Source organism: Scyliorhinus torazame, chromosome 10 (genome assembly GCF_047496885.1).
Source record: "Scyliorhinus torazame isolate Kashiwa2021f chromosome 10, sScyTor2.1, whole genome shotgun sequence".
NCBI lineage: Eukaryota > Metazoa > Chordata > Chondrichthyes > Carcharhiniformes > Scyliorhinidae > Scyliorhinus > Scyliorhinus torazame.
In genome coordinates, this window is record NC_092716.1 from 246,066,425 (window position 1) to 246,092,781 (window position 26,357).

The window sequence follows — 26,357 nt, forward strand, 5'->3', positions numbered from 1 at the left end:
CACAAAGGTCATGGTTTAGTGGGCAGCAGTGAACCAACCCCACACTTCTATAATCCTTCAGAGACTTCGACAACATACAGCAGGCGCTTCCAAACACTGGACAAGCATCATCAGTGGCGTCTTCATATGGTCAGCCAAATCCAGTGTGACCATCCAATGGTAACATCCTCTCCCAAACCAGCTTATATAGAACATAGAACAGTACAGCACAGTACAGGCCCTTCAGCCCACGATGTTGTGCCGACCATTTATCCTAATCTAAGGTCAACCTAACCTACTGTTCAATTTACTGCTGTCCATGTGCCTGTCCAAGAGTCGCTTAAGCTTGTCCAGCATCGATACGCTAATCACTCAAAATCAGTTCCGCTGGCCGGGTCACATCGTTCGTATCCCTGACACCAGATTTCTGAAGCGACCATTGTTCTCGGGACTGGGTCGTGGCTGGGAGACTCCCAGGACAGCGGAAGGAGGGAGCGCTACAAACACGGCACGGTGGCACAGTAATTAGCACTGCTGCCTCACAGTACCAGGGACCCGGGCTCAAATCCGGCCTTGGATCACTGTCTATGTGGAATTTTCACATTCTCCCCGTGTCTCCCCGGGGGTTTCCTCCCGGTGCTCCGGTTTCCTCCCACGGTCCAAAGGTGAGCAGGTTAGGTGGATTGGCCACGCCAAATTGCCCCTTAGTGTCCAACGATGTGGGGTTACGTGGATAGAGCGGGGGATTGGGCCTAGGTAGAGTGTTCTTTCAGAGGGTTGGTGCAGACTCGATGGGCAGAATGGCATCCTTCTGCACTCTAGGGATTCTATGGACCTCGTCTACCCGATCCTTCAAACACCATCTGCCGTTCACGTGGCAGAGACTGCAGATCGTGCACTGAACGTATCAGCTCAGACCCATCAAACCGGAGTAGAGACAACTCACCCCCTGATCCCGAGGGACCTCTTAGAAGAAGGAGACGAGTATAAAATGCTGACAGTTGGCAAGTGTGCACAACGCCATTGTGCAACTCCAAATCCAAAATGCTAGAGAGAAGATATAGGGGAAAGACAAACTTTCAGTTCTTGAACTCTCCTAGAGCCGACACACATTTCCTTTATCTGTAACACCGGGTCGTATATAACGATATCCATTTGGGGCAGTTAGGTGAGATAGCGTGAAACTGATTGTCTTCCTCCGCCATGCTTGTCTGGCTCTCACACTGTTGGCAAAACCCATTGATGAAACTTTGAATGACAAACTTAGGTCGGAGAAGTGAAAAACAAGCTAAACGACAAAACTAAGTGATAAACTATGGCTAGAAATTCAGCATGATTGTTCCAGGCAGGCATTTATCTAAAATTGAATGCAAACTGAGCCCACTTACTATCAGCGAGACGGGAAAGTGAGCACCTCCACTCCCCGAGACATGCTTCCTGTATTTTTCTCTTTTAAAAAAAATATGAGCAGCAATATCAAAACTTTGATGCCGAGATGGCTGTCAAACGGAGATCCTGAATTCCGAATCCACAGACAGGAGCTGCTCATTTAACCCAATGCATTAGCCTGTTCCTGGTAACTGAAGGACTTTGATCCCAGTAAACCTCCAGAGACATTTGACTATTTCCCAGGCAATACTTGCATCGAGCTACCTCCACAGGGCTGAGTGGATGACAGAGGAGACCCAAGCCCGCCACTAAGAAGGAAATGTAATACCATTGAGCCTTTTAAAGGACTATGTTCTTGATGTGTGAGTGACGATGGTAAAACAGTACGACTTGCTCATCCCTTGTTGTCCTGATTGCATTAAAATTCAACCAGAAGTTAGACATTAAAATGTATTAAGCAGGATGGAGTATTTGAAGAACACTAACTCGGTGCATTCTGCGCAATAGGAGGGGTCGTAAAAATGTGTCACATATTGATACACCAAGCTTCTCAGAGAAGGCCTGCATGCGGACTGTGGTGTATAATAACTCCGCAGATTTGTTCGGGTTTAGAATCCTGACTTCAAATGATTCTGCCCGCTTAAAGATATTATTTTGCCTAAGAATCAATTGGCTATGAATTGGCTCAGATTTTTAAATAATTCTTTCATATGATGCGAGCGTCGCTGGCTAGGCCAGAATTTTCATTGCCTATCCCTAATTGCCCCGTGAGTAGGTAGTGGTGGCGAGCTACCTTCCTGAACTGCTGCAAGTTCCGTGGCATAGGTACACCCACAAGATAAACTTGCAAACATATGCTAGCAAACGGACAAGGTGCAATGGGAATAGTCTGATGCAGCACATTTATTACGCATATTCATTTTTAAAACTTACAATAGAAAATTGTAGGGGGGGGGGGGCAGTGTCTCAGTGGACCAAAAAGAAGTGATGAACAAAAAGCGAAAATCGGACGGATAGTCTTTATCGGGTTGTTCTTTTGATTCTCATCCACTGGAGAAGAGATGGATTCAGGACCACACCTTTCACACTCTCTTCACAAACCGTGGCAGACTATCGGGGGAGAACAAAAGGATAGATGACCACGAGGGGGAGTATGACCTCTGAGAGAAACACCTTCGGCTGAAGATGACCACGAGGGGGAGTATGACCTCTGAGAGAAACACCTTCAGCTGAAGATGACCACGAGGGGAGTATGACCTCTGAGAGAAACACCTTCGGCTGAAATTGTAAGAAAACCTGTTCGGGCACACAGAGGGAGAATTCAGCATGTCCAAATTACCTAACAGCACGTCTTTCGAGACTTGTGGGAGGAAACGGGAGCATCCGTGGAAACCCACGCAGACTCAGGGGGAACGTGCAGACATCGCACAGACAGTGACCCAAGCTGGGTATCGAACCTGGGACCCTGGAGCTGTGAAGCAACAGTGTTAACCACTGTGCTACCGTGCTACCCAAAATTTGAGAGAAGACGAATTGCTTAAAATTCACTAAAAGTTGAAAACATTTATAATGTGTGGTAAAATATAAAGGAATCCACAAACTAAGTAAAACTTTGGCTCCATTTTTCAACATTCTAAGAGTAGTTCCACTCAGGTTCAAATGTTACAGAGCGGTGATTTGCCCAGTATACACTCTGTATATATGGATAACTGTAAATTATTTACCAATGCTGAATCAACATCACCCAAAGACAAGAATGGCACTTGTCAAATTAGGAATCTAATATAACAGTCTCAATTGGCAAATAGGAGACAAAGGCAAAATATTGTGGATGCTGGAAATCTGAAATCAAATCAGAATCACAGTATTGTTACAGAGCAGAAGGGGGCAACTTGGCCAATTATGTCTGCTCCAGCTCTCCAAACAAACATCATGACTGAGTGCCATTCTCCTGCCTTTTCCGCTGTACTCCTGCACATTGATTCTATTCAAATAATCATCTCATCTTCAATAATAATAATAATCTTCAATGCCGCGATTGAATCTGCCTCCACCACATGTCAGGGCAGTGCATTCCAGACCCTAACCACCCGCTGCATGAAAAAGTATTTTCTCACATCACTGGTTAGCACTGCTGCCTCACAGCGCCAAGGACCCCAGGTTCAATTCCGGCCTCGGGTGACTGCCTGTACGGAGTTTGCGCGTTCTCCCCGCCTCTGCATGGGTTTCCTCCGGGTGCTCCGGATCCCTCCCACAGTCCAAAGATGTGTAGGTTAGGTAGATTGGCAGTGTTAAATTGCCCCCTAGTGTCCAAAAGGTTAGGTGGGGCTACTGGGGATGGGGTCGGCACGTGGGCCTAGGTGGGGGTGCTCTTTCCAGGGCTGGTGTAGACTTGATGGGCCGAATGGCCTCCTTCTGCCCTGTGGAGATTCTACGATTCTATAATCACGTTTACTTCTTTTGCAAATCACCTTAAATCGGCGCCCTTCCATTCTCCATCCTTGTAGGAGGTGGGGATGAGGGGGGGACAGGGGACGGGGTGGGGGGGGGAGAGGGGGGGTGAGGGGGGCAGTGTCTCAGTGGACCAAAATGAAGTGATGAACAAAAAGCGAAAATCGGACGGAAAGTCTTTATCGGGTTGTTCTTTTGATTCTCATCCACTGGAGAAGAGACGGATTCAGGACCACACCTTTCACACTCTCTTCACAAACCGTGGCAGACTATCGGGGGAGAACAAAAGGATAGATGACCACGAGGGGGAGTATGACCTCTGAGAGAAACACCTTCGGCTGAAATGGAGCCTTTTCCCATCATAGTGAGCTGCCATCAGAGGAGGAGAGCTTAACAACGTTGGCATCTTTGCTACGTTTCACTTTGTTCTTGCTCGTCACGCTGGGGCGCGCAACTGTTTCTCTCCCTTCCCCTCTAGAAGGAGCAATCTTCTTCATCAAGATAAGCGTGATCAGTGTGGGGGAGCTCTCGGGAAACTCAGCGCATTCGGTTACGTTCACAAACTGTTCCCCATTCATGCTTTGTGAGGATAAAATAGAAAGAAAAAGAAAAATGACACTTCCACACAAATTATGGTTGAGCATGAGCTACAAGGTTCGAGGATTTAAGATCTTGTGTTTAAATCAATTCAGGTTTTTGGAGGCAAGCCACTGGTTTGTCGTGTTGACTTCTTTGGTGACAGTGCAATAGCTACAATGTCAAATTGCATTTATACAGCACCTTTAATGTGGTAAGACATCCCAAGGTGCTTCACGGGAGCTTTCCCAAATAAAATGTAACACCAACACAAATAAGGGGCGGGATTCTCCGACCCCCCGCCGGGTCAGAGAATCGCCAGGTGCTGGCGTGAATCCCATCCCCGCCGTGTCCCGAATTCTCCGCCACCAGAGATTCGGCGGGCCCACCCCCGGAGATTCTCCGGCCCGTGATGGGCCGAAGTCCCGCCGCTGTCAACCCTCTCCCGCCGGCGTGGATTAAACCTGCTCCCTACCTTACCGGCGGGAGCAGGCGGCGCGGGCGGGGTCCTGGGCGGGGCGTGGGGCGATCTGGCCCCGGGGGGGGGTGCCCCCACGGTGGTCTGGCCCGCGATCGGGGCCCACCGATCCGCCGGCGGGCCTGTACCATGGGGGCACTCTTTTTCTTCCGCCTTCGCCATGTTCTTCACTATGGCGGAGGCGGAAGAGACCCCCCTCCCCTGCGCATGTGTGGGCAGCCGCTGACGCTCCCGTGCATGCGTGGACTTACGCAGGCTGGCGAAGTCCTTTCGGCCCTGTCTGGCATGGCGCCAAAGGCCTTCCACGCCAGCCGGTGGAGCGGAAACCACTCCGGCGCGGGCCTAGCCCCTCAAGGTGAGATCTTGGCCCCAGTCTCCGCACTTTTGGGGTGGCCTGACGCCGGAGTGGTTCCCGCTACTCCATCACGTCGGGAGCCCCCCACCGCTGGGTAGAGGAGAATCCCGCCCAAGGTATCTCTTCGGACACCTGACCAAAAGCTTGACCCAGCAGGTAGGCTTTAAGAAGGAAAAGACAGTGATGAAGGGGGGAGAGGTTTAGGAAAGAAATTCTGAGCTCATCGTCTTGGCAGCTGAAGTCACGACAGATGGCGGAGCACTTCAAATCTGCAGATGCGCCAAAGGCCAGAACCGAAGGAGCAAAGTGATCTTAGAGGTTGCCGGGCTGGAGAATGTAAGAGCGTGGGAGACTGCTGTTCCCCCCCAACAAATGGAAACATCTGACAGTGGGGGTGGGGGTATGCGGCAGTTCAATGGGTACAAGGAGGGTGGGGAGCATTGGAACAAAATCAAATACTTTCCACCAATCTAGGCGCCCCGGGGAAGCTGATGGTGCTAAATTTGATGGGATAGGGTGAGGAATCGGACCTAGCTAGAGTCCTCTTTCGGAGAGTCGGTGCAGACTCGATAGGCCGAATGGCCTCCTTCTGAACTGTTGGGATTCTACGATTCTATCTACTATCTGCAATCCCACATTAGTTGCACATTTTGCCCCCATGACAACAACACCAACTTATAACATAATGAAATATCTCAAGGCACTTCACAGGAGCACTGTAGAATAACATCTAGTACCAAGACACTCTCTTTGGCTGTTACATTACGAAATTGTTTATTCTTTAATCTCCCCCAGGGCTCTCCCCTATCACAGACTTTCCCTTTTGTTCTTCTTGCAACCACCCCCCTCAACCTGGCCCCACCCACCCACCCCTCTGACTATCTTAAAAGCTCTTACATTTCTACCTTGCCTGTGTGGTGTGCGGGGTAGTTTACACGGACATTTAATGATTGGGGAAGGGGATGGAAACATAGAAAATAGGAGCAGGAGGAAGCCCTTTGAACCAGCTCCGCCATTCATTATGATCATGGCTAATCATAGGGTGGCACAGTGGCACAGTGGTTAGCACTGTTGCCTCACAGCGCCCAGGGTCCCAGGTTCGATTCCCGGTTTGGGTCATTGTCTGTGCGGAGTCTGCACGTTCGCCCCGTGTCTGCGTGGGTTTCCTCCGGGTGCTCCGGTTTCCTCCCACAATCCCAAATGACGTGCTTGTTTGGTGAATTGGACGTTCTGAATTCTCCCTCAGTGCACCCGAACAGGCGCCGGAATGTGGTGACTAGGGGCTTTTCACAGTAACTTCATTGCAGTGTTAATGTAAGCCCACTTGTGACACTAAAGATTGTTATTATTATCCAACCCAACAGCCTCATGTTGCTTTCCCCCCAGCGTCAAGGGTTGGGCACCTTGCCCATGTCTGCGGGGAGGTTTTTGTTTCGCAATGTCCGTGGGTGGAGGGTGTGGGGGATCTCCAACTTAACTTTCACATCTGGGCATCCTTCCGTTCTCTGAGCAGCTTGCTGTTCTCAACTCCAGAAAAATTGTGGGAGAATTCAGCAAAATTCTCCCCACGCGCCCAAAAAATGACCCCCCCCGCCCCTCAACCCCCGCCAGATTTTCAGCATTCACACGGTAGTTTACTTTTGGAGCCGCACAGAGAAATCCCGTTCTGATGAAAGGCCGCCATCTTGAAGCTTTAACTCTGTTCCTTGGCCCATAGTTGCGACCTGACCTGTTGGGCCTTCTCTGTTTTTATTTCGGACGTTCAGGATCTGCAGCATTTTGCTTTTGTGGAGCTGGAATAGTTCTTCATAAATGGTCAAGCAGTTCCAAGTGACACCTGTCGGCCAGAGTCTAGAAATTCAGGGAGATTCCAAGCAAATGTTTAATATTATAGAACATCAGGTGTTTATGATTGAAAAATGTGATAAAAGACTGCTTGCTGAAAATAGGAAACCGATTAGATCATCACCTAGGCATGCCTCACAAAAATGCAAAAATGGGGAATAGTCACAATTAATATTGAAAGTGCACAAGGAGTGTTGACAGGTGGCAGGATATATATATTTGGCCGGTCGGGCTGCTTTGAGCCACGTTAGCAGAGCTTAATGGGCAGCTATTCTCTTCCTCTTCCTTGCTGGAGAGAATGCCTGTTTGTTGAACTGTTCCTGGGTGTTCTCCTTGGCTTTCAGAATGGCCCACAAACTTGATGGCCGAATCTCCCATACCCTGCCCGCTTCCCGCTACAGTTTTCCACTTGCTGTGCCGACTTCACCTTCTCCCCCAGCGGCAACCCTTCTGCCCCTCTCACAGGTTTCGCTGTACCCGCACCCGTCACAGAGAGATTTGAGTGTGCTTAGGCCCAGCCACTCTGCGCCGATCGGCGTGGTCGCAAGATTCCCGGCTTGAGTCACTGTCTGTGCGGAGTCTGCACGTTCTCCCCGTGTCTGCGTGGGTTTCCTCCGGGTGCTCCGGTTTCCTCCCACAAGTCACGAAAAATGTGCTGTTAGGTGAATTGGACGTTCTGAATTCTCCCTCAGTGTACCCGAACAGGTGCCAAAGTGTGGCGACTAGGGGATTTTCACAGTAACCTCATTGCAGTGTTAATGTAAGCCTACTTGTGACAATAATAAGATTATTATGGCATTATTTCTCTCGCCAGTGCTGAAAGGCAAACCCCAATCAATCACGGCAGAATCTCGGCTAATCTCCAGCATTGTTCTGTAGCTGTTGCCAGTCTGCCGGCGGGCTGGCGGGTAACTTCGACACAAGCGGAATCTCGTGTCACCTGTGTTTGACACTCTGTGATTTACACACATTCTGACAGCTGACCTGGAGTGACGCTGCCCGATGTCCAGCAGAGAATGTGCTGTCATACTCCATACAGCAAACCGCAGAACAGCATTGCTTTACCTTAACATATTTAGTAAGATGGTGTTTTCTAAGAGTATTCCCTGAGTGTTAATGGTATAATTCAGTTCAATCCGCAGGTTCAATTGTGACATTCAGGAGGTAATTAGATAGTTATCTAAAATGGAAGAATGAGCTGGGTTGGGGGGGCGAAGGCAGGGGAGGGGCACGAGGTGAAAAAGTCCCAGAGAGACCCGGCCTACAAACAAGGGGCTGAATGGCCTCCTTTTGTGCTTTAATAATTCTGTGATCCCATTAAATTCCTAGGTCACGTGACCATTTGCAAAGATGACCACGATAACCATAAAATATTCAGTAACGTGTACAATTCATTTGATCTGTAAGCTTTTCCGTAACACTCCTGATACAGAGCAATACGACGCAGGTGAAGACGTTTGGATTGTGGATGGAGTGTTTCAGATTAAGATGTCTGTGATTGTGGACAAATAGGTTGTTTGGGAGAATAGTGAGGGGATCTGAAGGGTCTTTGTGAGTTGGTCATGCTGAGTCAGTGGTCTTGGGTTGTGAGAGCGTTAGAGGTTGGGGTTGCCGGATATGCGAGCAGTGGGAAAGCGAGAGCTGGCAGTGGTAATGGTGGCAGGGTGGGCTCTGTGTAGGAGATGGCAGCGGTCAGGTTGGGCAACAGTGGTAAGAGTACGTCACATAGAATTATTGGGGGAGGGGTGAGAACAATGGGTGGGGGTGCCACAGGGGGAGAACAATCATGGTGTTACAAAGCTCTGTTTTGTATCAAAAGCTGACAGTTTATTGGGTGGGTCAAAGCTAAAGAATAAGTTATTCAGAGACTCGTTACCTAAACAGCAGGTCTCAAAATGGCCGAACATTTACATCACTACATCTTGTCATACACACGGCTATTAGAATGGAGCCAAGCTTCTGGGTGTAGCCCATCAAGGACAATAAGCTTAGATGATTGTGAATCACCATCTCCTGATTTACACAAAGACATGCGGACCTAATCTAATTATTCAGGTAGATGAGGGCCATATTGTTAAATTCAATCATTTTGTCAATGGACCCTATCTGAGAAGAGAATCCCGCCAACCATTTTAGTCGAACCACTTTAAACAATGGACCTGGAATTAGTTTGTTACGGCTGTGATGTTCTTTGTGTTGCTTAATTCAGGATGGTTGGCGCAGTGTTCACAAAGACCACAAAATAGCTTGAACTTAAACAAAGCTATAAGTTTATTAACACTACTAACTCGGATTCAACAAGTACTTTGAAATAATGTAAAGTTGATTGTTAACATATAAACTACACTCACTACAACTAATCTTAATAGAGGTATAAACTATGGTCTGCTCTAACTCACACTAATAATACTTCTGACTGTCTCCAGCTAGCTCCTGGGCTACTCTCCCTACAAGGCTTAGCATCAATGTCTTATATACTTGTATCTGTAGCTCCCTCTAGTGGCTACACTAGACATTTCATTAACCCGTGCAGTTCTTACAGTTATGATAATACCACAACAGCCATGTTTGGTAACTGGTTAGTTTGCGAAGGACGACCATGTGACAGCAAGTGAACCCTTTGTACAAAGAGGCCATGATTTTCAGGGTCAGAGTGCAGCGGAAGACTCCAAAAGGTCAGCAGGATGACCTCACAGCATCCCTGAAGAGGGCAAACATCCCCACAAACTCATCGAAGATCCTGGTTAGTGACTGACCAAAATGGTGACTGCTCATTCGAGTGGGCAGCGAACACATCGGGAAACCTTGTTGGCAAAGTTGATGTGTTGACTTCCAAACCCATCCCACCAACTCGCCAAGCCCCGTCTGGCCTATAAATGTGGCAGAATCTGCTATTCGTCCATTAAACTTCTCAGAAGCCATCGAACTGGAGTGCAAGCAAGTCACCCTCGACCTCTGCAGAAAGGCTGCAAGTTGATATATTTCTTTTTTTTTGTTAAATTTAGAATACCCAATTCATTCTTTGCAATTAAGGGGCAATTTACCATGGCCAATCCACCTATCTGCATATCTTTGGGTTGTGGGGGCGAAACCCACGCAAACACGGGGAAAATGTGCAAACTCCACACGGACAGTGACCCAGAGCCGGGGCCGAACCTGGGACCTCAGCGCCATCAGGCAGAGTGCTAACCACTGCGCCACCGTGCTGCCCCGGAGTTGACATGTTTCTGAACCTACAGAGAACCTGAATGAATGACTCTACAGTGAAAACCATTACAGTCTTCAAACAGAAACCTGGTTCTGAAAGTTTACTTTGAAGGAAGATCTGCTAAAAGACATCTATCTGAAACAAAGAATCTTTTTCCTTTACTTATTATTTTCACCCCTCTCTTTCATTCTGTGTTTGTCTGTCTTGTGTGTGTGTCGAGGGTGGGGACAAGTTTAAAGTGGGGGATTAGGAATTAGATCACAGTAAGACTGTTGCATTTGCTGCGTATTTCGTTATAGTTCTTGTAGTAAATAAAAGTAATTGTGTTAACATTTACAAACCTGGTGACTGTAATTATTGGGCAGCCAAGGGCCAAACCTCAGATATTTTTCTCGGAATTATTGGTCAATTCAATTGCGTTCCGACTCCGGGTGAAGGGGGGGGCTGGAATTGACCGCATCCTAGCCCAGGGAGTTGTAACAAGGGTTTGTTAAATTTAACCTAGATAGAGTTTTAACTTCTAATACTGGTTTATAACATAATGTCGCGAGGAATAAGAAGGTTACTTAGCCAAATGTTTTATTTTACACAAAGGATACTAGAATGTGGAGTAAGGAAGGCCATTAAAGTGTCAACTGGAGATAGAAAAAGTAACTACTTGCATTTATATAGTACCTTTCACTATGTAAAGTATCTTGAGTGTTTTACACGAGTGGGATCAGACAAAATTCAACGCTAAGCGACGTAGGGAGATATTAAGGTAGCTGATCAAAAGTTCAATCAAGCTTGGGTTTTGAGGAGTGCCTTAAGGGAGGAGAGGGAAGTAGAGAGTTGGAGAGCTTCAGGATGGGAATTCCTGAGTTTAAGTTGCAGAGGTAGGGAGGGGCAAGCTCACGGAGGGATTTGAAAACTGGTTGAGAATCGTGAAAATGAAGCATGATTGGTCTGGGAGCCAATTTAAGTCAGCGGGCACCTGATTTGATGGGTGAACGAAAATTGATGGAAATGGGAGGCCAGTCAGGTCAGGAGTGGAATAGTTGAGGCCACAGGTAACACAGGCTCATGTGAAGGTTTCATTAGCTGAGGCAGGGTCGGGACAACTGGGCTTCTGAAAGTGGAAGTCAGCAATCTGGGTGATGGAGAGGACAGTGCGGGGAGGGGGTGTGGGGAGGGGGTGTGGGGGCGGGGGGGGGGGGGGGAGGTTAGAAACTCTGCTCAGGGTCAAATAGGGCACCAAAGTGGCAAACAGTGTAGTTCAGCTCGGATAGTTGCCAGGAAAGCAGGAATAGGCCATTCAGCCCCTCGCTCCTGCTCCGCCATTCAATAAGATCACGGCTGATTGTCCTACCTACCCCCGATCCCCTTTGACTCTCTTGTTAGTCTACATCTGCCTTAAAAATATTCAATGACCCTGGACTGGATTCTCCGCCGAAATCGTGATTAGCGATGCTCCGGTTCCGACTGGCCGAATTCCCGATGGCGTGGTTCTAACCACGTCTGGCCGGTGGGGACTCTTGCGCGGTGGGGGGCAGTGGGGGGGGGGGGGGGGGGATCAAGTACTGGGGTTTGGGGGGAACTTATGGGTGGCCGGGGCGGCGATCGGGCGGGTCATAGGGAGCGGCGTGGGGCAGATCGGTGGGACCTTGTTTGTTGGTCCTGATCCGCCGGCTGAGACCGCCATCGCGTTCGGCTTGGCCGCTTGAGGCCGCCGCCGTGCGCATGCGCGGACTCGCACCCGGAGGTGCGGGGGGCCCGTATCCGCAGCTAAAGCTGCGAGCTGCACCCCGGGGCCCAGAAGGGATTGTGCAACCTGGCAGAAAGGTGGGTGAGGTGGGGTTCAGTTCAATCAAAAACGCGCAGCTTTGCTGGTTCAAACGACCTTGCCTTGTCTGAAATATTTCTAGCGTCTTACATCGTATTTTTGCAATACTTTCAGCATCATGATGCTATCGAGACAGCTTCATTTCATTTTGTTGAAATTTGGCAGACATTTGCCACCTAGTGGGTCATAATTACAAATACAGTCACCAAACAGCACCGAGAATTCAATGACATTTTGAACCTTTTTAAGGTCATATTAAATGGATTAGGTTCTGTAACCCCCAGGGAGTGTGCACCACAGCTACATCCCGGGGCAGGCGGGGATCCCCGGCGTCTTCGAGGGACACCCCAGCACGGCCAGCTGAATCCAGGTGGCAAGGTAGCACAGTGGTTAGCACTGTTGCTTCACAGCGCCAGGGTCCCAGGTTCGATCCCCGGCTTGGGTCACTGTCTGTGCGGAGTCTGCACGTTCTCCCCGTGTCTGCGTGGGTAACCTTCGGGTGCTCCGGTTTCCTCCCACAAGTCCCGAAAGACGTGCTGTTAGGTGAATTGGACGTTCTGAATTCTCCCTCCGTGTACCCGGACAGGCGCCGGAATGTGGCGACTAGGGGATTTTCAGAGTAACTTCATTGCAGTGTTAATGTAAGCCTACTTGTGGTACTAATAAAGATTTTAAAATTAAAAAAATTGAGAGTACCCAATTCATTTTTTCCAATTAAGGGGCAATTTAGCGTGGCCAATCCACCTACCCTGCACATCTTTGGGTTGTGGGAGCGAAACCCACGTAAACACGGGGAGAATGTGCAAACTCCACACGGACAGTGACCCAGAGCCGGGATTGAACCTTGGGCCTCGGCGCCGTGACATAGCAGTTCTAACCACTGCGTTACCGTGCTGCCACACCATAAGACCACAAGACCACTAATAAGGATTATTATTATTATCTTGGGGGAGAATGGATAACTGCTGAGGACTGTCATGACATTCAGGTAAACATCATCGCACAAACATACATACATACTGATGGACAGATCAACGGACCAATCAACACACACACAACACTACAGCCAATCACAGGCAAGAGCATACACAGTACAAAACAGGGAACACAACACTTCCTGAGCATTCCAGCAGGAGACAGCTCAGGGCACAGAGCTCATAGCAAACCACTCAGACATCCACCATGTGCTGAGTGCCACCACAAGATAGTATTAGGAATAGGTCCACAGATTCTAGGGTTATGATCGAACCTCAGTAACCAGTTTACCACTGTAAATAAATGTTAGTAATAAAACTGAGTTGTACCATTCGCAACCGTGTTGGTTCGTCTGTGTAGCAGAGTACCCAACACATCATAGTACCAGGAGTAACTGTGGGACCTACGGGCCTACCTACGAATCCTCCGGAATCTGCCATCCTGCACCATGAACAACGTCAGCACACCATAGCCGCTACAAGTCGCTGGAAACCTGGCTCAAAGGACAGTGCCTGCAGTTCTACAATGTCCGAGACGACTTGGCCGTCATTGGTGGTGTCCTTCTAAAGCTGGACCGGATTGTGATTCCGCACAGCATGCACAAGCTGGTCCTCGACCAACTACACGAAGGCCATTTGGGGGTCGAGAAGTGCAGACGGAGGGCCCGAGAGGCGGTATACTGGCCGGGCATCAGTGATGACATTGCCAACATGGTGCTCAGCTGCCCCACCTGCCAAAGGTTTCAACCGGCGCAACCTCCTGAGATGCTTCAGCCCCATGAGTTGGTAACGTCCCCCTGGGCGAAGGTGGGTGTGGACCTTTTTCACGCACTTGGCAGGGACTCTGTAATCATCGTTGATTACTTTTCCAACTATCCAGAGGTCATACACCTGCACGATTTGACATTGTCCGCTGTCATAAGGGCCTGCAAAGACACCTTTGCTCGCCACGGCATTCCGATTACTATCATGTCGGACAATGGGCCCTGTGTTGCCAGCCATGAATGGTCGTCCTTTGCTGCTTCGTATGGCTTCACACAAGTGACGTCCAGCCCTCTGCATCCCCAGTCCAATGGAAAGGCGGAGAAGGGCGTTCACATCGTCAAGCGGCTCCTCTGCAAGGCTGCTGCTGCCGGATCGGATTTCTGCCTAGCCCTGCTGGCCTATCGCTCGGCCCCACTAGCCACTGGCCGCTCACCAGCCCAGCTGTTGATGGGTCGCGCCCTCAGGACCACTGTGTCATCCATTCTGGTACCCACAACCAACCATGCTCCGGAGTACTACACAGAATGCAACAGCAGCACGTTCGCCAGAAGATGGCATATGACACACGGGCAACTGATCTTCCCGCCCTGGCGTCTGGAGACGACGTCTGCATCCACCTACCAGAAGGTGGCTGGTCAGCACCTGCCGAAGCTCTCCGACGCGTGGCTCCCCGCTCGTTCCTGGTTCGCATGCCTGATGGATCCATTCGTACGCGCAATCACCGGGCTCTTCGCCTACTTCCACGCTCGCTACAGGAACTTACACCTACACCGCGCCCTCCTGTTGTTCCTGATTTCGACTTTGTGGAGCTTCCTGCCACCATGCCCCTTCCGTCGTCACCCGTGGCCAGGCCCATTCCTCAGCCGGTGGATCCAGACCCACCCTTGAGGCGGTCAACCCGAATTCGTCGCCCACCTACTAGACTGGACTTATGAGCCTGTTTGTACATTGAACTCATAATACCACTGTGTTAATATGTTTCTGTTCTTCCTTGTCGTTACAGGAGTTTGTTTTGTCGTTCACCATTTCCCCATTCTTTGTTTATGGTACAACCTCGTTGTTATGTCGCACCCGACATCGCCCCTTGTATATAGTTTAGCCCCATGTACATGCTGTAGATATTGCACACACACACATTTAGCTGCACTCAGTACACATCTCTATTTATAACCACATAGGCACATGTTCTTGTAAAAAAAGGGGGGGATGTCATGATATTCAGGTAAACATCATAGCACAAACATGCATACATACTGATGGACAGATCAACGGACCAATCAACACACACACAACACTATAGCCAATCACAGGCAAGAGCATACACAGTACAAAACAGGGAACACGACACTTCCTGAGCATTCCAGCAGGAGACAGCTCAGAGCACAGAGCTCATAGCAAGCCACTCAGACATCCACCATGTGCTGAGTGCCACCACAAGATAGTATTAGGAATAGGTCCACAGATTCTAGGGTTATGATCGAACCTCAGTAACCAGTTTACCACTGTAAATAAATGTTAGTAATAAAACTGAGTTGTACCATTTGCAACCGTGTTGGTTCGTCTGTGTAGCAGAGTACCCAACACATCAAGGGCCTGGCCAATGACGTCAGTATGGAGACCAGAGACCGATGCGGAGACTCGATATAATGAAGCCCATGTGGCCACTCGGGCTGCCATTGAGCGGTGCATCGGACTGCTTAAAATGCGGTTCCAATGCCTTGACTGCTCTGGTGGTGCACTGAGTACACCCCCTGGAGTGTCGCCCATTTTGTGGTGGTCTGCTGTGTCCTCCAGAGCCTGGCACAGCAGCGGGGCAACGTGCTGGAGGTGGAGAAGGAGGAACACATGGCCTTATCAGAGGAGGAACCAGGCCTGGAGGGGCTGTAGGACGAGCCCTGCGATGTCCCGTGGGAGCAGCCGGAGGATAGGCGGTGGCGGCAAGGGCCCGGCATGCCAGGAGGATCAGGGAGGTCCTCATCCTCGCCAGCTTCTCATAGGACGTGGCTTCGTCCGTCATCTCACCCTCTCCCACCATCCCACCCACCGCTCCCCCACCCATCTGCCCCCTCACCCCACCTGATCCGCCTCTCACTCCCACCCACCCACCCATTCCCCCCAATTGCCCTGTTCCACCCTAGCACTCCTGTCTGTCAGCTGACAAAGCGCTCACACCCACTATCTGTATGTGGTATGCCTTCGGGGGGCGTGGAGGGAGTAGCCCAAATCTTGGACCATGGTGCCATGGGGAGCTGGGGCTGGGGGAGGGAAAAGGGGGAGAGGGTGCAGGCCAATCCGCAGCGTGGAATAACATATCAGAGGCTTCACATGTCTCTGGTGTAACGCCTTTCAGTTTTGTACAATCGTGACTCTAACTGCCCCCAGCTATCGATGGTGCCGCCTCTCCCTCCCATCCAGTGCCCTCTCAGTGATCCTAATCTTCTTCGCCATTTGTTCTCTGCCACTACGTCTAGGTGTGTCCCCAGGATTGAACTCCAGAGGCCTCTGCGTCATCTGGCTTTGCCAGCCCTGGCGGCGGCTCCCCATTGCCTGCGCCATGGTTCGATGCCCTCAGTGATGCCCCTCTGTTACGAGGCCACGCTCTGCGGTGCCTCACCAATGTCCACCTGCGTCTGGGACATGCCCCGCAGCACCCTGGCAATGCCCACCTGAGACTGGGACTTGCTCCGCAGCACCTTAGTAAGGTCCATATGCATCAGGAACACATCGCCAAGCAACCAGGACACGCAGTCAAGGTCCTCAGCCACGGCCGTCAGTGGCTGAGCAACGCCTTGGACAACACCACTCATGGTGCTGACACCGTTCTCCAGTCTCCCCACTGTGGGCACCACCCTAGCAGTGTTAGCCTCGGAGCCACGTATTCTTTGCTTCATCTCCTGCGCACGTAACTTTTTGGACTCCTCCAATCGGCTATGGACCCGCTGAAGGGTCGCTGACAACCCCCTCTGAATATCACGGCCGTATCCTAGAGTCTGCATCAGCTCCGGGTAAACCTCGTCCAGGTTCCACCTGGAGGCTGTGGCACAGTGGTATTGCCACTGGACTAATAAACCAGAGACCCAGAGTACTGCTCTGGGGACCCAGGTTCAAATCCCCCACTGCAGATGATGAAATTTGAATTCAATAAAAATCTAGAATTATGTCTAATGATGACCATGATTTTCATACAAAGCCACCTGGTTCACTAATGTCCTTCAGGGAAGGAAATCTGCCGTCCTTACCTGGTCTGACCTACAAGTGACTCCAGACCCACAGCCACAGGGCAATTAGGGATGGGCGATAAATGCTGGCCCAGCCTGTAACAAACCATGAACGAAAAAGGGGGTCAGTGTCCGACTGGGACACAGCTGGGTCCTGGGATCCAGCAGACCTCCGGCTGCTGTCACGCCTGGATGTCCGTGCCTCCGCCTGATGTGCATCAGTAGCTGTCTGGTGCTCACCAGATTGGGCCCCAGAAGCCTGTCCACTACTTTCACGGTGTGGTGTGCTTCTCTGAGCTGGTGGAGGGCGGGGATGACAACTGTGACGCCTCAACAGTGGCATCCTGGGCGCTCTCCTCCGAGGTGTTCTCTCGGATGGCAAGGGGCCAACCCGGATGGGACGGCTCCATCGGATGGGGGTCCTGCGGGATGATGGACATGGGGTCAGTGAGAGGGAAGGACCATTATGTCTGGCATGAACATCACACGAGTGACATGTCTTTTGGGTGAGGGCCGGCGAATACTCACCTCTGAGGTGAGGGTCAATCACGATGCCAGTGACCGATCTGTCCTTGGCCACTCCCGCGACCTCCAAGGCCTCTTCCTCCTGCGGGGATGAGGACTCTGATGTTCGGCACCCCGCTGCCCGTCTGGTCCTTTCCCATCTGTTGTGGGACAAGTACTCCGGCGGGAGGGGACAGAGGGCATCGCGAACCGCACGCTTCATACATGATGATGGGGGGGGGCTACGACAGGGGACAGGCATGGGCACTACCGCTGGGCATGGGTGGGGTGTGTAGACGGGTGCCGGGGCACTGGCACGGTATTGTGTGAGGGGGGGGGGTGATGCGGTACCAACCACAGGGCCGCGGGGAGGGTGGGAGTGGCAGGCGAGACCGGTGCAAGGGGGCCGATGCCAACTCACCCGTGTGGCCTGGTGGAGTTTGTTTAGGTTCTTACGGCACTGGATGGCGATCCTCCTGCTGACACTCCCCGCACCGATGGCCGCAGCACTGGCAACCCTGGGGCTGGCCTTCCGACCCCCTCGGGGAAACAAGGCATCATAGAAACGTGTAATTTACAGGGCAGAAGGAGGCCGTTCAGCCCATCGAGTCTGCACCAGCCCTTAGAAAGAGCACCCTACTTAATCCCACGCCTCCACCCTATCCCCGTAACCCAGTAACCTCAACTAACCTTTTGGACAGTAAGGGGCAATTTAGCAGGGCCAATCCACCTAACCTGCAACATCTTTGGACTGTAGGAGGAAACCCACGCAGACACGGGGAGAATGTGAAAACTCCACACAGACAGTGACTTGAGGCTGGCAGCGGAGAGCTGCCAGGCGTGGTCCAGGTGAATCAGCCGGCGGGAAAGTCTTTTCCGCGCGAAGTCTGTGGGGCATCACTAAATGTCCTAATTCGAGTTAGATACCGGTGACAGCCGCGCTGGGTCAGCCGTCGGGAAACACCCGGTGTTCCCACTCGCTACCGCACTTAGGAACCTTTCCGTTAGATCGCTCCCAATATCTTTCAGCTACCTCTATGCAGCATCAGTCATGTGATGAATCTGTTGGTACATTTTGGCGACGACAGCATCTGGAATCTTTGATGTTCAGTCGCACAGGCTGATGTGGTCTCTGTTTAATATCTCATTCTCAGCCCTAATGAAATAAAATGAAATGAAAATGGCTTATTGTCACAAGTAGGCTTCAAATGAAGTTACTGCGAAAAGCCCCTAGTCGCCACATTCCGGCGCCTGTTCGGGGAGGCTGGTACGGGAATCAAAACGTGCTGCTGGCCTGCCTTGGTCTGCTTTCAAAGCCAACGATTTAGCCCTGTGCTAAACAGCCCCTGAACACAGCAGTCCCATGGTACTGTACAATCAATTTTTTTATTTAAAATTTTTTTTTTCCTTTTCTGAGTTACCAAGCCAGGGCTCAGAGTGAGGGTCAGGGGCGAACCCCTAATCCAGCTCCTCGCCTGCTCCAAAAAACTAATTCAAATTGAATCGAATTCATGGTCCCCACAAGAGAGAAATACCAGATCTGAACCCAAAGGCTCAATCTACAGACACTTGATCTTAGCCAAAAGGCCGGTACTGTACAGTCAATGCCATGTCAACTACATGTTTAACTGTCAATGGGCCAGAACTTGGATCTATGACCTTCTGACCCACATAGGGATATCACCACTTTAACTAAAGCTGAGGTAGACGTGACCCTCAGGAATAATCAGAATAGGAAATGCACAGTTGTGGAAAGATATAAATGATTTGGGGGAAACCTTAAATATGGTATCTGGGAGCAAGAGTGAGAAATTTAGAGAAATGATCTCTCGATTATCAGACAGTCTGTCCTCTATCCAGTGCTGGATGAGTAGAAAGTTTGTTTAATTAAACAAACTCTATTTCCCAGCTTCATCCTTCTCCTGGACACTGTCTGATGCTGGAGCCGATTGTTTAAAACCTCGCTGTCGTATGTGACCCTGTGATGAACCTCTGATCGCCTGCCTGCACCGTCATTTAGACTGCCTAGTTCCACTTCTGCAACATGTGACCCTGAACCTCTCTCAACTGTGCCTTTGTCACCTCTCGGTTTAGCCTCGAGTATTCCAATGTCAATGGGCAGCATAGTGGTTAGCACTGTTGCTTCACAGCTCCAATTCCCGGCTTGGGTCACTGTCTGTGCGGAGTCTGCATATTCTCCCCCTGTGTGCGCGGGTTTCCCCCGGGTGCTCCGGTTTCCTCCCACAGTCCAAAGATGTGCAGGTTAGGTGAATTGGCCATGATAAATTGCCCCTTAGTGTCCAAAATTGCCCTTAGTGTTGGGTGGGGTTACTGGGTTGTGGGGATAGGGTGGGGGTGCGGGCTCGGGCGGGGTGCACTTTCCGGGAGCCGGTGCGGGCTTGGTGGGCCGAATGGCCTCCTTCTGCACTGTAGATTCTATGATTCTCTGTGTGGTCTATTCTCTGTAACCTTGAGGTCATCCAAACCCTGATGCCCGTATCCTTAATCGGAACAAGTCCTGTTCACCCGTCACCCCTGTGCTTACAGCCGAGCATCTGCTCCCAGTTCAGTTACACCTTGATTTTAAAATTTCTATTCTTGTTTTCAAGCCCCGCCCCCACCTCCCCAAACGGTCTCACCCCCTCACTACCTCTGTAATCACATCTAGCCCCACAACCCTGCCAGATATCGGCACATCGCCAATTCTAGTCTCCTGAGCATCCCTGATTTTAATCACTTCACCATTGGCGGCTGTTTCTTCAATTGCCAAGGCACTAAGTCATAAATCTTCCCTCTTACCTACTTATGTAGTTTGGTGTGATATTTTACTTATTTGGATATTTGGATCCTCGCTGTCTTCAGGGGATGTCCCGGAGGACTGGAGAATAGCCAATGTTGTTCCTCTGTTTAAGAAGGGTGGCAGGGATAATCCCGGGAACTACAGGCCGGTGAGCCTTACTTCAGTGGTAGGGAAATTACTGGAGAGAATTCTTCGAGACAGGATCTACTCCCATTTGGAAGCAAATGGACGTATTAGTGAGAGGCAGCACGGTTTTGTGAAGGGGAGGTCGTGTCTCACTAACTTGATAGAGTTTTTCGAGGAGGTCACTAAGATGATTGATGCAGGTAGGGCAGTAGATGTTGTCTATATGGACTTCAGTAAGGCCTTTGACAAGGTCCCTCATGGTAGACTAGTACAAAAGGTGAAGTCACACGGGATCAGGGGTGAACTGGCAAGGTGGATACAGAACTGGCTAGGCCATAGAAGGCAGAGGGTAGCAATGGAGGGATGCTTTTCTAATTGGAGGGCTGTGACCAGTGGTGTTCCACAGGGATCAGTGCTGGGACCTTTGCTCTTTGTAGTATATATAAATGATTTGGAGGAAAATGTAACTGGTCTGATTAGTAAGTTTGCAGACGACACAAAGGTTGGTGGAATTGCGGATAGCGATGAGGACTGTCTGAGGATACAGCAGGATTTAGATTGTCTGGAGACTTGGGCGGAGAGATGGCAGATGGAGTTTAACCTGGACAAATGTGAGGTAATGCATTTTGGAAGGGCTAATGCAGGTAGGGAATATACAGTGAATGGTAGAACCCTCAAGAGTATTGAAAGTCAAAGAGATCTAGGAGTACAGGTCCACAGATCACTGAAAGGGGCTACACAGGTGGAGAAGGTAGTCAAGAAGGCATACGGCATGCTTGCCTTCATTGGCCGGGGCATTGAGTATAAGAATTGGCAAGTCATGTTGCAGCTGTATAGAACCTTAGTTAGGCCACACTTGGAGTATAGTGCTCAATTCTGGTCGCCACACTACCAGAAGGATGTGGAGGCTTTAGAGAGGGTGCAGAAGAGATTTACCAGAATGTTGCCTGGTATGGAGGGCATAAGCTATGAGGAGCGATTGAATAAACTCGGTTCGTTCTCACTGGAACGAAGGAGGTTGAGGGGCGACCTGATAGAGGTATACAAAATTATGAGGGGCATAGACAGAGTGGATAGTCAGAGGCTTTTCCCCAGGGTAGAGGGGTCAATTACTAGGGGGCATAGGTTTAAGGTGAGAGGGGCAAAGTTTAGAGTAGATGTACGAGGCAAGTTTTTTACGCAGAGGGTAGTGGGTGCCTGGAACTCACTACCGGAGGAGGTAGTGGAGGCAGGGACGATAGGGACATTTAAGGGGCATCTTGACAAATATATGAATAGGATGGGAATAGAAGGATATGGACCCAGGAAGTGTAGAAGATTGTAGTTTAGTCGGGCAGTATGGTTGGCACGGGCTTGGAGGGCCGAAGGGCCTGTTCCTGTGCTGTACATTTCTTTGTTCTTTATAACGTGCCTGTTGTGACAAGCTCCGCTGCTTACCCTAATCGGCAGTCAGAGGTTTGAGAGTTCGGAGACCAGGAACTATGGGTCCCGCTGGGCCTTGGGAGTTCAGTCCATGTGCCAACCAGAGAATGGCTGCGTAGTTAGTGGTTTTTCTTGTCTTCAGGTCGGGAACCAGCCCTGCGCATGTGCCGAGTTCACTTCTTTAGCCATTTAAGTCAGAAACTGGCCAATTGCGCAAGTGCAGAAGAGAAAGATATGAAGTGCAGTGGGAAATGCAGGTCGGGTGACCTGAACTGGAGGAGGTGTCCCAGGGAGCAGGACACGGGGAGGGAGATGGAGGGAAGCTCCCCAAAAAAGATCCCAAACAAGGGAGGTCCCAGAAGAAGGTCCTAGGTAAGGGACAAGGGCAGAGATCAGAAACAGGTTCTGTAAAGTAAAGCTGAGATCTGAGAGGTACTGGTGATTCCGTACCGTGGACGGCAAGGGTGAGGGGACCCTTTTGGCGCAGGGGTGTTCTGCTTGGCACGGCCAAAGGTCTGAAATTGTACTTGGAAGGTGAAGCCCGAGTGTACATGAAGATCCAGAGGAAAGGAATCTCAGAAGGCAAGATTGAAACTCCAGAGGTAGATCCTTATTGAAGATGTCCGAGTGGGAGCGGTGTTTGGAGAGAGAGGTATTCAAAGGTGGGGATTGGAAACCCTTGTGAGAAAGTGAAAGTTTCCATGCGACCAGTTGCCGCATGATGGGACAAGCGTCCGAGCGGGCTGTTGAGAAATCCAGAGAATCTGATTTGGTCGCATCTGTCATTTACTTTGGAGTGTGGCATGTCTGATCACAGTTCACCAATTGGTTCACATGTACTGCATACATACCTGAATATTAGAGTATTAGATAAATTGTTTTATCTTTCCGACGGTAAAGATATAGCTGGGGTGAAGAAATATTGGATAATCAAACAATTGTCAGGTGTTTGTATTGAGATTTTTCAACCTTTCTGTCTGCTGTAATAAAGTCAATTTTTCTTGTTTAATAAATGTTTTACTCTTGTTTGTTAAAAATTCATCAGCAGACTCCTGTGAATTTATTCAGTAATTTCCCCCATTTTCTATAAAAGAGGTTAGGATGTATCAAGCCAGTTTTCACTCTGGGATCGGATTTGTCCTGTGTTAACATCATCAGCGATCACAACAATGTGAAGTGCCTAGTGACATATTATTACATTGAGTGATATATAAATATCATTTTATTGTTGTTGATTTATAGTGATATTTATAAAGAAAAATATGAGAGTTGAGGGGAAAGAGCTGAACTTGTGAGGGGATGTGAGAGTGACTGCCTATGACATCACGTCAGCCTCTGACAGAGTATGGCATCAAGGAGCTGTAGCAGAACTGGAGTCAATGTTAATCAGGGTAAAATTCTCCACTGGTTGGAATCCTACCTGGCACAAAGGAAGATGGTTGTGGTTGTTGGAGGTCAATCATCTCAGTTCCAGGACATCAGTGTAGGTGTTCTTCAGGGTAGTGTTCTAGGCCCAACTATCCTCAGCTGCTTCAACAATGACCTTCCTTAGATCATAAGATCAGAAGTGCGGATGTTCGCTAAGGATTACACAATTTTCTTCGCCGTTTGTGACTCCTCAGATACTGAAGCAGTCCATGTCCATATGCAGCAAAACCTGGACAATATTCAGGCGTGGGGTGATGAGTGGCAAGTAACATCCATGCCACACAAGTGCCAGACAATGACCATCTTCAACAAGTAAGTATCTAACCATCTCCCCATTGATATTCAATAACATTATCATCGCTGCATCCCCCACTATCAATATCCTGAGGTTTACCACTATCCAGACCGAAAGACATACCACAAGATTTCAATTTTTTAAACAAGAACAAACTTTACGGTATACATAAACAACTTAAACAAAGCATGCACTACTAACTTAACACTATATTTGTCATGACTTAAGAGTCTAAATCCAGTTCTCTTGTACTTCTAATTCCACCCAAGAGTTTCTTTATACGTTATGAGAATTCATTCACTTCTCCTTACGGAATTCAAAGCAAGTATGCCACAGTTCTCTGGAATTCACTGTGATTTCTCCTCACTATTCCAGCTATTCTCCATGGTAAAAGGTTTCATGGAGACCCTTCGTATTAACGTTTTGCTAAGTGTCCCTGGCTAAGCCAGTGCTGCCCAATGCTACTCAACCAGCTTGTGCTTACAAAACCTAAACCAAAATGTTGACTGTTATATGTGAGTTTGTGATCGGGCAGCACTTGCTGAATAATCCTGAGTGTTTGATAGCTACACTAACAACCAATTCAAGGTAATTTGGACATTCTGAATTCTCCCTCAGTGTACCCAAACAGGTGCCAGAATGTGGTGACTAGGGACTTTTCAGTAACTTCATTGCAATGTTAATGTAAGCCTACTTGTGACAATGAAGATTATTATTATAGGATAATCAGTCATACTCGGAATGTGGCTGATTTACCCTTGCTAGAAGCAACATACATTCATACACAGGGACCCAAACAAAAGAAGTATGTTCAAACCTTGCATCTTTTTTGAATTCCCCAGGAGCTGGGGAGCCAGTGCTCAATGTTGCTGTCTCCATGGCAATACATCAGCCAATCAGATTTGACATCACCAACTAATCAGGAAATGATTAACCTAATTAGAAAATTGGCTGAGTGCAAGGAGACAAAGTACAAGGATATGGGGAAGATACTCTAAATGGCAGGATGTGACAAGTGGTGTGCCTCAAGGATATGTGTTGGGGCCCCAACTACTCAGTATATTCAAAAACCTGTATGATGGGAGAGAAAGCCCTAAAGCCAAATCTGCGGATAACACAAAGATAGTTGGTGATGTAGTCAGAAGTATGAGACTACTGTAGCCACCTAAATTGGCCAACTCCCGATTTAAAATGGCGAACGGCAAAGGCTGATGGGAAAGTCAGCCAACACAGACAGAAACCAGCAGGTGCAGGTTTGCTGTGTATTTAACTCTGCAAAAGGCCAGACAACATTGATACCAGCGACCATCAGCATAACAATGTAGCAGCCATCTACATACTGATGAGCAATCCCCGGGAACAATAAGTAACATTTGGGACACACAAAGCAAAGCCAGACTCCCCGGCGCCAGCAGGAGCCAACACAAAGGAGGCGAACGAACACCTCAAGACCGCCCATCGATCAGGGAACTGCTCCAGTATTGGAGAAATTGAACCAAGCGATTGGGACAAAGTCCAATCACTTGGCACCAGGTACAGGGTCCACCCCGAAAGGCGGGAAGCCCCTGGGGACTATAAGAGTTAAGCCCCAAGTTCAAATCGCTCTCTCTTCGTCCTGCCCTGGGTCATCCAGCAACGCGAGCCAACCTTGACTGTGACCGGTGCAGTGACCACCGAAAGAAGAAAGTCTTAATTCAACGCTCACTACGAGATAGGCGCTCCTAGCTACCAATCCGTACCAACTTTGAATCCCGCAGACTCAGAACCCGAACGAAAGGCCATTTGTTCCCCTGACCTGGTGGGCCAGTCCGAAGTTAAGTATAGGCCTGTTAGTTGTAGAAGTAGCTTAGACGTAGAATTTGTGCATGAATAGCGATTACTGTGTATAATAAATGTGCTTTGATTTGAATCTTACTAATCGGTGTATTGAGTTATTTATCAGAACTGCTTGAACGCTTGTGGTTTTCTGTTCCCAATTGGATCTCTAATTCAAATTCTGGGTTCTCCCGGAGTGGTGAAGCCACTTCTAGATCGGGTCCCACCGGAGTCGCCAAATAATGTTGCTAACTTTCCGGTTGGTTCAGTTGCTCTGTTTTATTACCTTTGCTCTCGAGTCGCCAGGTATCTTTATGATACCGCCACGAGGTTCAAGTCCGAGTAATGATCAATAACTCAATACACCGATTAGTAAGATTCAAATCAAAGCACATTTATTATACACAGTAATCGCTACTCGTGCACAAATTCTACGTCTAAGCTACTTTTACAACTAACAGGCCTATACTTAACTTGGAACTGGCCCACCAGGTCAGGGGAACAAATGGCCTTTCCTTCGGGTTCTGAGTCTGCGGGATTCGAAGTTGGTACGGATTGGTAGCTAGGAGCGCCTATCTCGTAGCGAGCGTTGAATTAAGACTTACGTCTATCGGTGGTCACTGCACCGGTCAAGGTCAAGGTTGGTTCGCGTTGCTGGGTGACCCGGGCAGGACGAAGAGAGAGCGATTTTAACTTGGGGCTTAACTCTTATAGTCCCCAGGGGCTTCCCGCCTTTCGGGGCGGACCCTGTACCTGGTGCCAAGTGATTGGACTTTGTCCCAATCACTTGGTTCGATTTCTCCAATACTGGAGCGGTTCCCTGATCGATGGGCGGTCTTGAGGTGTTCGTTCACCTCCTTTGTGTTGGCTCCTGCTGGCGCCGGGGAGTCTGGTTTTGCTTTGTGTG